Genomic DNA, 12,333 nt, shown 5'->3' with positions numbered 1-12,333 from the left:
ATCAGCTTCACTTTGGGAAGCATCTGTTCCACCTCCTTTAATCTTCCCTCCAGAAGGGAGTGAGAATGTTGCAGTGAAGTATTGCTGTGTGTTAAATAGCGTGTGGTTTCTGAGATCCTCATCAGTTCACATAACCCAGCCTTTCAAAGAATTTTACATTTTTTCTGTAGTTGTCAGTTTAGTTTAAACATATTTTGAAACTTATGTTCTGTGACAGTTGGTTGAAAATTGGCCTAGAGCCTCCAGCTTTTAGACTGTCTAGTAATCACTGTTCTTCTACATAATTTATGTACTCATGTCTTCTGAAAAGCAGAAGTTAAATTGAAGTAAGCATTTTTCCCTACTTGCAACATCTCTAATCAAAGTTTAACCCCCTTGTAGGCCATTTTCCCTGTGGTGCTTAAAAAAACACTTGACTTCAGTGAGTGTCATCACTCAGGAGTGGCATTCCAGGCAAAACCTTTCACCTTAGCCCGATCAAGGGGTCCTCCAAGAAGAGGTCTACAGGGACATTTTGAATACTTTCTGTCATAGCATGAGTGCATTAAATAAAGGGTCAAGGCAGATCTATTTCTTGAATCTTGCAGGATTGTCTTAAACTTTAAGGATTTCTCTAAATGTTCTACTTAAAGGGTAATCATAAAGCACAAATGAAGCTAATAAATGTTCAACAGACATTCCCTTAAAGAAAAAGTTTGTGAACACCCTTGGATGCCAAGCAGATGTTTGGCTCTGCAAAGACTTACAAACTGTTAATGAATGTCAACCCCGTATTTGCTTCCAAGAAAATATGAATAAATGTTGGATATGCTGAGAGAATATTTCTTTCATATATGTATGGCTAAAAGAAGACATACTGAATAAATTCTATAACTTCATAAAATGCCCATATTTGGCTTTAACATACTATAATAAGCTCCTGAGCCCTGGCCATCTCATTTGCTATTCTACCTGAGTAGTGTTAAAGGAACATGGCAGGCCATATTATAGCCTGGTAGCCAGTTATGATGTACACCACCAGGGAAGACCATATTTGACAGGAAAATATCTGAGAATATAAGAGAAATCTAAATACTGTAGAACTCCACTGTCATTCAACATTTTATAATTTTAGATGTGACTCAATTTAGATAAATCACCATCACCAGCACGCATGCACACCCAAGTCAGAACTGCAGGTCATATAATTCTGATAAAATAGTTAACCTGTGCCAGATAGTACATAATGTCTAAGTGTGCAGCTCGGTGAATTTTCACAAAGTAAATGCCCTCCTGTATCAGGCCACTGGGGATGACCAGCTTCCTGAAGCCCCTTGTGCTGCCTTTAGTTTTATCCTGCTCCCAAGGGTAACTGCTGTCTTCATTTCCATCACTATCCTTCTTTCTCTTTTGTATCTTGCCAACTTGGAATGAACATATGTATCTTCTATAACTACATTCCAATTCTTGATGATTCTTTTCTGTTCAGCAGTTTTAAATACAGAGCTCTGCAGCTTTCCAGTAAAGACCTTCCTACAGCCTTTTATAAATCAACACTCTAATATATGCTTCCGTCAAACACAAATCCACCAAGTAGATGGCTCAAGCTCTCCTTCAGCTCTACAGTGATAGAATGAAAGTCCTTCATTTTCTTACTTGCTGAGGACATGATATAGGGAACCCACAATGTTTCTCTGATCAGTCAGTCTGTTGACCTAATTGTGGGAAAGGAAAGCAAAGTTACTTTGTCATTAACTGGCTCTCCTTGAACCCGGATGGCTTTTAGTGATTACCTTCCTGTCAGTAAACCTGTCTGAGACACCCCATTCAGGATAAGTTAAAGGCATGGCGTTTTGGGCCAGGAGTCAAGGCTAGGTAAGATGCAGCCAGGACCGTGAAAAAGCTGTTGGGCATGGAGTACAGAGAAAGGAGAACTGCCATCCCAGGGGAAAGATGGCCTTGGAAAACAAAAATCAGGTGGCCAGTGGTGCAGACAGACAAGAAATGGACATAAAAGGATGGGCTTTAATTTGAGGTATGAGAGAGGAGGTGATTCCAGGAGCATTCTCCAAGAGGAAGGGAATATTCTATAGGGCAAAGGTGGGTAGACTTTTTCTGAAAAGAACTAGATAGTAAGTATATTAGACTTTCTGGGCTATACTGTCTGTCACAACTCCTCAACTCTGCCACTGTAGCATGAAAGCGGCTCTAGACAAAATGTAAATGATGGGTGTGGCTGTGATTCAGTGACACTATATATAAAAAACAGGCCGCTGTCCAGATTTGGCTCCTGGGCCGTAGTCTGCCAGCTCTGTTACGAAGTGTCTGTAGCTCATGAATGAGCGATAGAGGGAGTCAGTGCTGACAGAGCTCTCCTGGAATATTGATGCGTTCACCATGAACTCCCTTGTCTATAATATCCGGACTCTTTTCTTTTCTTGAAAGCTGAGACATATGCCCACCTCTCCTCTACTGATACGCTTCCCTTTCTCCATGATTACTCAAAAATGACTGACATTCTTTCTGTGGTGACAACTGCCCGTTCTGGAGGATCCATTAAATTTCTCCGTGCCCTTGGATTCAAGAAAAAAACCTTAAAATGTGGGTATTTCCAAAAGCTGATTTGTTTTAAAATGAGGTGTCAGTAGACAATTACATATCTCAGCAAGAGACAGATGAGGAGCCCAGGACCACAAACGTCAGATCCTGCTCTGTCACCGAAATGCCTTCCTTCTCTCCTAGGGGGGAGTGCCAGCAAGGGGCCAAAGGACAATCTCAGCAAAGGAATCAAGAGGAAGATGGGCTGGCCTTCTCCCTAAGCTGGAAGCATCCTAGGGTCTTAACCTAAAGCAAGTTCTTCCTTAATTTTTATATACTATTTTAGTTTTTGCCCTTCATCCCCACTTTCACTTCACTCCACCCTGGGAAACATTCGCAACTATTTAATATGTTCCCATCCCATCTGCCATACTTTACTTGTAGATATGTATACCTATAAAAATATGTATTATTACATCTGTGGAATTGAGGGATAGATGATTTTTAATATTCCAGCATAAATTTTTTGCCTTTTTACTTTTCTATATTTCTGAGATCTATCCATATTGCTATTTGTGAAACAAGTTGATTTCTTCTCACCACTGCTATTATCCTAATGCATATACATCATTTTACTTATCTATTCCTATGGTGATGGCTACAAAGTTTGTCTCTAAATCTGTGCTACCACGGAAACTACTGAAATGAACATCCTCTGTATGTACCCATGCAGGTGCTTTACTAGGATGTATGTTTAGGAATGGGAATTTTGTTTCCCTACCTTAACATCAACAGTTGGCATTCCTGAATTTATAACTTTGCCAGTTTGGTGGTTGAAAAGTGCCACCTTGTTTTGATTTTTCTTTCTCTGATTACTAGGAAATTTGCACATCTCTTCATATAACTGTTTGCTTCTTTAGATTTCTGCTTTTGAAGTTCACTCACTCACTTATTCATTCATTCATTCAATAAATGTTTTTTAAGCACCCATTATGTGCCACGTTCCTTATAAGTGCTGTAAATAGAGCAGTGAACAACAGGAGAAAAATCCCTGGCTTCACACTGTAGCTATTGTTCAATAAAATTAGAAAACAATATTCAAAAGACAGTAATTGCTGTGTGAGTGTGAATGGTAACAACTGATGTATTATAATATCAGACAGATTATATGAAGTCAGTGGTAGCAGATGCCATGAAGAGAAGTAGCCCATCATACAGGAGAAGGAGATCTACTCCTTTCTGCTCATCTTTTTTTCCTGCTTATGGACAAGAATTCTTTGTATGTTCTGGATATTGATTCTTTGTGGAGTATAGACATTACAAATATCTTCTAGTCTGGCTCCCTTCTTAATTCTGTCTGTGGTATTCTTCCTTGAATTGAAATCATTCTTACCTTGAGATAGTCAAATTATATCAATTTTTCCCTTTTTAGTTTGTGTGATTTGAATGGTAAGAACTACTCACTCACAAAGATTTCCTCCTACATTTTCTCATGGTCACTTTACAGCTTTCTGGTTTCCATATAGATCTTTAACCTATATGAAGCTTATTTTTGTGCATCTTATGAAAGAGAAGGGGTACAGTGTTATTCATTTCTATATACTGAGCAAACTCTCCCAATATCACTCACTAAACAGTCCACCCTTTTCCCTCCTCTTGTGATGCTCTTATACTCAGGCTCTGGGGCTGGACTTGCCAGAATCTAATGTCAGGCTCTACCTCTCTCTAGCTCAGCAGAATATTGCTTAATTTCTCCTGTTTCACTGTCTTTATCTTTGAAACAGAGATTAAAAATAATTGCTCTCATACAGTTATCTAGGATAAATGCATTAATATATGTACTCAAAGCATTGGTAGCTATTATTAAAAATTATGTTACTCTTAGAAATACTATCAAATATTCTTTATATATTCTAATCAAATATTTCTGGTGAGAGGAATGCTGTCATATATATTTTCTCTGGCCATTATGGCTTTTTCTGTGGCCTAAATTCTTTTTGGTATTAAAATTACTAATCTGACTTTCCTCTCTTTTACATGTGCCTTGCATTTTTTTCCCTAAGCCCTTATGTTCAACCCTATATAACATAGTAGTTAAGAATGCTGTCCCTAATCCACCCTGCTTAGGGTTAAATCCTGGACTCACCATTTACTTGCTCTTTAACCTTAAATTATGTTATCTTTCTGTGCCTTTTGTAAAATAGCAGTAATAATAACCTATCTCATATAGAGTTCTTCTGATAATTGAATGAGTTAAAACAAGTGAGGAGCTTAGGATATAATGAGCAAATAAGTGTTAGATTAGCTGTTATTATAAAGTGTCTCTTTTAGGCCCCATATTGCTGGATTTTTTTTAATATAACTTGAGAATCTTTCAATCAATGGATTTAACCCATTTATATTTATTATAATTATTGCTATATTAGTCCTTGTTTCTTCGGTCTTATTTTGTTTTCCATTTATTATGCCTTTTCTTTCTTTCCCTCCCCATACCTTCCTCTGTCTAAAACAGATTTTCTTCTGGTGTGAAAGCTTTATAACCTAGATCTGTTCTATGTCTAGCTATTTCTAAAGTTTTTATATTCATATTTGTGTTTATTGTCTATAGTATTAGTATGTCTTTCTCCCCTGCCCCCCCAAAAAGAGATGAGAACTGAAGTTACATGTTTGTATACAATGTTAGATCTTGTTTGTTGGTAAGTAATCCACTTTTTCTCTAAAAACTTTTAGAAATTTTTCTTAATATAACAAGTGTGTCTATGGATAAATGCCTTTTTCTTAAAGTCCTTTTTAGCATTATATGAGCTCTTTTAATCTAAGAACATTACATCTTTCTTTAATTTGGGAAAACTATTAATCATTCTTTTTCATTTTTCCCTTTATTCTCCTCTTGGACTCCCCTTATGTATATGTAGCCTCCTCTATTCCTCCATTTCTTTTCATTTTTCTCACAATTTTTCATTTACTTTCCTGATACCTTTTGGGACAGGTATCAGACTCAGCACTTTCAGGCTTTATCATATTTACTACTCAGTTTACTATTGGCTTTTTTATTTCAGCAATTACATTTGTATATGTATATGTCTTCTTTTCAACTGTTTCTTCAGTATAGCTGTTTGTTCCAGTTTCATGTTTCCAGTATCTTCCCACACCTTTCCAAGGTTTTTTTTCAGTCATACTTCTTTTAAATTCTTGTTGTATCTGTTTTCTTCTACTTCTGCCTACTTATAAGTTGTCACAATTTCTTTTGTCCTCCTGATCTTCTCCTGCCTTAACTTTTCCCTCTGAGACCATTTTTTCCATTTTTCCTTAATGGTAGTAATGTCCCTTGGGGAGAAAGGTGAAAGCTAAGTCTTACCTCTTAGGAAGAGTTGGAGATAGGCTCAATCTGAACTTATGAATCCCTCTTTTACCCTAACTCCTTTACCAAGCACCATTCTTGTTAGAGGATTTTCTGATGGAATCTCCTGGATAAGATGATGTTCAAGGGTCTGTCAGCATACGTGTGGTACCTGTTCCTTCCTGGCTTCATGCCCTGAGGTTGACCAGAAAGCTCTCAGTTCCCTGTTCTAAGGTATGAGATGGAAATTTTCCTGGGCTCTTAGTTTTAGAGCATTGGGGCTATCCCTGGAAATGGGGTGTTTCATATGTCAAGCATGTGTTTTTGGAGGTTTTGAATTTCCACAAGCTCTAAGCCTACACCTAAGTTTGCAGTTGCAGTGGGAGAAGACCCCATAGATCTCCTCTTAGGGGAGCCCCTACTTACCCACTCACACTGGTCAGCCTGCACTTGCATAGGACACCACTGAGTGACGGTATACCCAAACAACTTTCACCCTGTTTGCTCATCTGTGACCCCTGGCACACCACTTTTTACCTCTATACCATTCACCTATTTCCCAAATATTTCTCATAGGTTTTTGCTAATTGTGATCCTTAATTGTGAAAATTACTGAACTCCTTCTTTAACTCCTGGCATCTTCAGAGTTTTATTCGAATTTCTGTCGACAGCCTGTGCTACTGCTTGTTCCATTGTACACTAGGTATGTCTAACATGAGAAGGTTCCTTGGAGAAACCCATTCACATAGGAGATAATTCAGAAAAGGAGGCAAGAAGGAAGATAGGAAGGGCAAGCTGATTTTCCTTCAGCTGAAAGCAGCTCCGCCCTTCCTTACCTGCCCAGAGTCATGGGAAGATGAAAGAGAGCCAGTGCCCTTGTGCACTCCAGCCCGGTACCAGGAATGGGAAGAGATGGAGACCACAGATCTTACCACCCTGGGAGCAAGATCACCAAAGGGCAGAGCTAGAGGGGTAGCACCCTAGGCCTTCTTGAGCAGATATGCTTGGGAGCACCTTAGTCTCCTGAGACAGAGGTGGCTGGGTCTTGTACCACTAGGAGAAATTTCTGTCTCCCTCTACCACTTCTGTTTCCTTGGAGCAAAAGTCCATAGAGAGATCACTGCCAGATAGGCCGTTAGTATTTCAACTTGTGGTACAGTAGCTCAATAAAAGTCCTTAAATTAATAACTCTTAAGGGCAGAAGGAAGGCCCTAAGACCTACTTTCTTTCTGCTCCTTACAGTCTTCTATAGAAATTTCATCACATACTAACAAAATCTCTAAACACTTGAATGAGTGGCTCCAGAATACACATCCCTGCCTCTGCATTCTTTTCCAAGATCAGTTCTAACTTTTCAGTTAACATGCTTAATGATTCCACTAGGATATCCTACTATCTAGACTTCCAGGTGTCTCAAACGTCCCTGATAATCTTCCTCTGTAAATCTTTCTGCCTTTTTAATTTATGTTTAGACCATCATGTTCCCAGTAACTCAAATTTGAAGCCTCAGGGTCATGTCTGATCCCACTTTCACGCAAAACCCCCTACGCACCCCTACGTCCTTCCTTTTCATTTTTATTGCGCTTATCCTAGGTAAAATTCAGACATGTAAAGATGGACAGATATCTATACAAACAAGGTAGATAGATGTAGATATCTTCTCAGCAATCCAAATTAATATTTTTAAGGCATTGCTACCATGCCCCTTTTTGGCTTAAAAGCTTTTAACATATCCTGTTGCTTAGTGCTAGCTGTGACATTCAAACTTTCTTATCATGACATGCAGAGGCCCCGACATCTGGCTCTAATCCATTCTGAATATACCCACTTTCCCTTGAAGAAGTGTGTTTCTTTATCCACCTAATAATTCTCACCTTTCTTTCCTATCATCTGAGAAAGCCAATATCCTATATGTAATTCTACTGTACTCTAGATACAGAACAGATTAAGCAGACTGCCTCCTAAGCAAACAGTCAAAAATGAATAAGGGTTATGGTGTTAATATCATGGGATAATGAGTTGCATTTCTCTTTCTCACAGAATTTCCATTTATTTTTTTATTTAGTCCTACGACCATTTTTACATCTGCTCTGTGCTGAGAGTATCGTGTTAGGTTCCAGGTAACTAGAGATATTTTTTATTTTTAAATGTACAGTAGTATTGTGGACAAACTGTTCTCTGGTTTACTAGAAGGAATTTTCTTTTTGGTGCCTTTTATGAGATATAAAAGCCACCTAGTAATTTGGGTGCCCGTGAGCACACTTACATACATGCATATTCAAATATATATTATCAATATGATCAGTCCCTATTTAAAATATTACCCGAACCATTGAAACTGAAGACAGTAGTAGTTTACCTATAATAACATGAATTCTTCAAAAAAGAAATGTTTTGCCAAAGAAAGCCTTTTTAAAGTTACTTCCTTTTTTGTCCTGAGAGAAAGCTATCTGCAATTTATTTCTGTAGCCTCAATCCCTATTTATAGGCTCCCCTTGATGCCTCTGACTGCACAGTCTATCAAAAGATGTTGCTTTTGAAGGCTAGAAAAGCAGTGACTCATCATCCATTTGAATAACACAGCTCTCTTACCTAGAAGTGGTTGAATGTTTCATTATGTGCCATATACTCAGTATCATTTCTATGATGCCCTATCAGCTGCTGTTTTCATTCCAGTAAGAAATTGATGGTGAGTTTCTAAAAGTGTTATAATATTTATATAATTTTGGTATGTGTGATACAAAATTTTTGGGCCAAATTATAGTTCCTTCTCAATTCAAAACTTTGTAAATCTGAGCCTAACAAATTTTAGTTCAAAGAAGAGTCCAGTTAATACCTCCTAAATTTTTGTTTTAGATTTTTCTCTCTTTTTACAATTTCTTTATTAGTCAGAATATGACTCATTGCAGAATAGACTGATATTCACAAGGAGAAATCTTAGGAAGTGTGTTGCAAAGGAAAGTAGGGCAGATCCTCACCACCGCCACGACCGACTAACTTTCCTGAGCTCTTAACTAGACACCAGGAATAGCCCTCAAGTTCAGTAAATACAAGAGCTCTAGTAGGTCACTATACAAAGCACTTCTGGGTAATTAGAAAATACTGTATTCCTTCATGTTCTTAAATTTTTCTCTAGATTTACCTTTAAAGGCAACTTTATAATAACTTTGAGGTTTACAGTAGAAGTTTTTGAGATATTTTGTTATCTGCATAATCTTTAGTGTATAAGATTTTTGTTAGGTTGTTAACCTAAATACACAGTACAGTAAGATAAATCATTGTACTCCTTTTGGCTAACTATAAAAAGTCCTTTAAAATATTCTTTATTATGTGTGTGTATACATGTGCATATAATCTTTATCCATATTCCATTCAAAAAGGTGGTTCATTTAGCTAACTCCATTAAAAGAGCACAAAATGAGGCTCATATAAGATGAACTACCCTATATACTCGCCAGATTAAATGGTAAAAACATCGAGGACTCCAATCTAATGTTCACAGGGCAGTGTGAGTTACAACATAACAAATAAGAAAAATAATGAACGGCACGTGCAGAAACTACAGCCAAAATAATACCTGAAAAGCATACTGCACTCAGTACACTACCAGGATGCATTGCAAAGGGCCACCTCTGTTTGTGGAACCACAGGGAAGAAACCCAGACCTTTACAGCACATGCTGGCTGTGTAGTCTTTCTCCATAGAGGATCTGATTTCTTCCAAAGAGGAAAGACCAACAGTGGAAGAGAAGAGGTGAATGATTTAAGTCCTGATGCAGGCCCATGAGTGGGTAGTAAAAAAAAAAAATGTGGGGTAGAAAACAGTACACTTACATTTCCAAATTTTCCATTGGGTCATTGTTGGCATTTATAAAATTCAGATGTTTGGTGCTCTTAACTGTGGACATGCACTTTGATAGACATTAGGAAGAATTAACTTGTGTGGTAAGGTTGTTCTAGATTATCCTGGAAATTGTACAAATAGAGAAGCAAGTGTACAAAAGTCAAGAAAGTAAAAATAAACTTTAATGAGTGAAGTAAATGACCTTTCCTGAGGTGGAAACACATTAGAAAGAATATATTCTGGGTAGTTTTGAACATGAAGCTAAAGGAGTTTATTATATGCTATTTATTTTACCTGACATGAGCTCTCCTCTCCTTGTCAAGGTCAAGCCAAATTCTAGCCCATCAAGAAAGCCTCTTGCAGCCCATGCTGATTTCTACATCCTCTGAAATTATGAAATACTAGCAATTATATCAAAAGCTTTATGCTCACTTTTAGCATTTTATAAGTCTGTTTTGCTATCGTGTAACCTCCCTGTATCAAGGAACAACTTTTAAAATGAACGCTGTAAAAACGGCAGAATATCTTTCTAAGTCTTGAGTCACGTTTCCACCACATTCCACCCCTAAGACATGCTGTCGGTGCCCACAGCTCGTCATGCCCAGAGCTGAAAGGACACTCAAGTCAACATCTACCCTTGTGCTTCCTTGAGTTGGCTTGGTCATACTTGAAAGCAGTGAATGCTTGTTCCCTAATCTGTGTATTCCTATAGTAGTGCCTAAAGGAATCATCATTTAGTTAAATGTTTCATAAGTCATCAAACTACAATCTAGTCAAAATTGTACTAGGGAAACCAGGTATAATTCCCTAGAAAGACTTTATGAGTTACTAAACAATTTGCCGTTGAATTTGAAGTGTATTTTTAAAAAAATAGTCAGAGAGCATCATTACATTCTGGTCTTCTCTTAATGAAACCCCCCATAGGTGGGGCCTTATGAGTGAGGTTTCTGCAACAAAAATATGCAGAATTTCAAACAGCAAACCCCTATGCAGTGTAAAATTCCTTGCCCTATATCACAAGTCTATATGTTTGTATTTTGAGTTAAATATTTTAAGTATGTGTATTTTCTTTATGAATCCCTACTTAAATCTGGTGTCTTTGTTTAGCAACCAACTATTTTTTCAGATGCATCAGATACAAAGGCTCCGCTGTTTCTTGAATCTTCTTCCAGGCCAATTGTCTACTTTAACTTGACTGTGGAAGCAGAGCCCCTCATAGTAGCAGTTGCAGTGTGATTTGGGGAATGCCTCTCACCATATCATCTTTTTTGAAACAGGCATTGTTCTTGCCAAGGGGATTCAAACTCTGTTTTTTTAACACCTGAGTTAACCACACCCATGGAGCTGGTGAAAATCCCCAGCCAATTTTGATTTGGGGATATGGAAAATTGCAGTAGAGAAAATTTAACAAGTAGAGAAAGCAGTGGTTGGTTGTAATAGCCTCAAGGAAAGAAAACAAGGTTTAGTCCAGCTCTTTTCTGATGCTTCATTAAATATTAATATTAACTCACCATGCAGAGATTTCTCCTTTATTACCCATTCAGCTTACAAAAAAATATATAAGTTTTCATTGATCCTGTGGTATAACTTCACAGTATATTTATACTGTGATCCTGTTAAATTGTGATGGGAATTTGACATTTTCAAATACTTCTCTCTTTCCATGCCCATTTCCCATTTGCTTTTTAGATCGTTTTTTGGTGAGCATTCCTTTTTGACATCTACTAAATGTCAGCCACAGTTCATGTTTAAAACGTTGGCCTAGAGCCAGCAGGCTTACCAATTTATAACAGCCTGTTAAGAAAAATTACATAAAATGTGAAAACAAAATGAAAATTGCTTCAAAGAAAAATGAGGGCAAACAAGTGAAAAAGCATATTAATGGCCTGATACCCATCCATTCCCTTGCTTCAGTCACAGTTGTCATTATGTACTGTTGCCAGACTCTGAAAGGAAATTCAAAGAAAGAATCAAAAATAATTCTTCCATATAACAACCGTTTATTGAGTGCCTATTCTGGATCGGCACTAGGAATACAAGGAGACTGGTTCACTCTACAAACGAGTCACCATCTGATGCAGTGATTCTCAAACTTGAAATAACAACCTGCTAATATTATTATTATTATTATTATTATTATTATTATTATTATTATTATTATCCAAAGTTAATACCAAATATGATTTTAGTCTGGATGCCTTTCAGAAGGGTGGCAGGGCCTCCAGAAGGCACATATCTAAGCAGAGTATCCACTGCTAGGAATTTTTCCTAAGTAAATAACAGGAAGATGTGCATGATGTTGTCTTTCAGAGTAATGACCTTTATCTGTAAAGAGAGTAATAAATGGTTTAACAGGCATTCCAGCAAGTATTTATTAGACACCTACTCCACTTAACCTTGATCAAGCATTTAGCTGAGTTGTTTTTCTTGCCCACTAACATTGTGTGTGTTAGTTGTTTCTTCATATTGAAGTACTGTCTTAACCATTTCCTGAACCAGGTCACTGATTCACTTTTCTTTCTTACTCTTGAATCATCAATATCTTAAGTTAATCACGCTGATGCATTCTGTCTTGGGACCCTTCTGTCATGGTCATGGGGTTTGTTTTTTAAGTGGCTTTTAAAACTCTGATA

At 37.4% G+C, this 12,333-nt stretch overlaps 1 protein-coding gene across 4 annotated transcripts in view; it reads left to right on the top strand.

The window, feature by feature from the left end:
- ATP8A1 (ATPase phospholipid transporting 8A1) overlaps nucleotides 1-12,333 on the top strand; it is a 216,983-nt gene that overhangs the window by 151,807 nt on the left and 52,843 nt on the right. The window lies entirely within an intron of this gene.

This window comes from Manis pentadactyla, chromosome 5, assembly GCF_030020395.1.
Source record: "Manis pentadactyla isolate mManPen7 chromosome 5, mManPen7.hap1, whole genome shotgun sequence".
In the NCBI taxonomy this organism is placed as follows: domain Eukaryota; kingdom Metazoa; phylum Chordata; class Mammalia; order Pholidota; family Manidae; genus Manis; species Manis pentadactyla.
The sequence above is the reverse complement of the archived record's forward strand: the minus strand, read 5'-3'. Positions and strand labels throughout refer to the sequence as shown.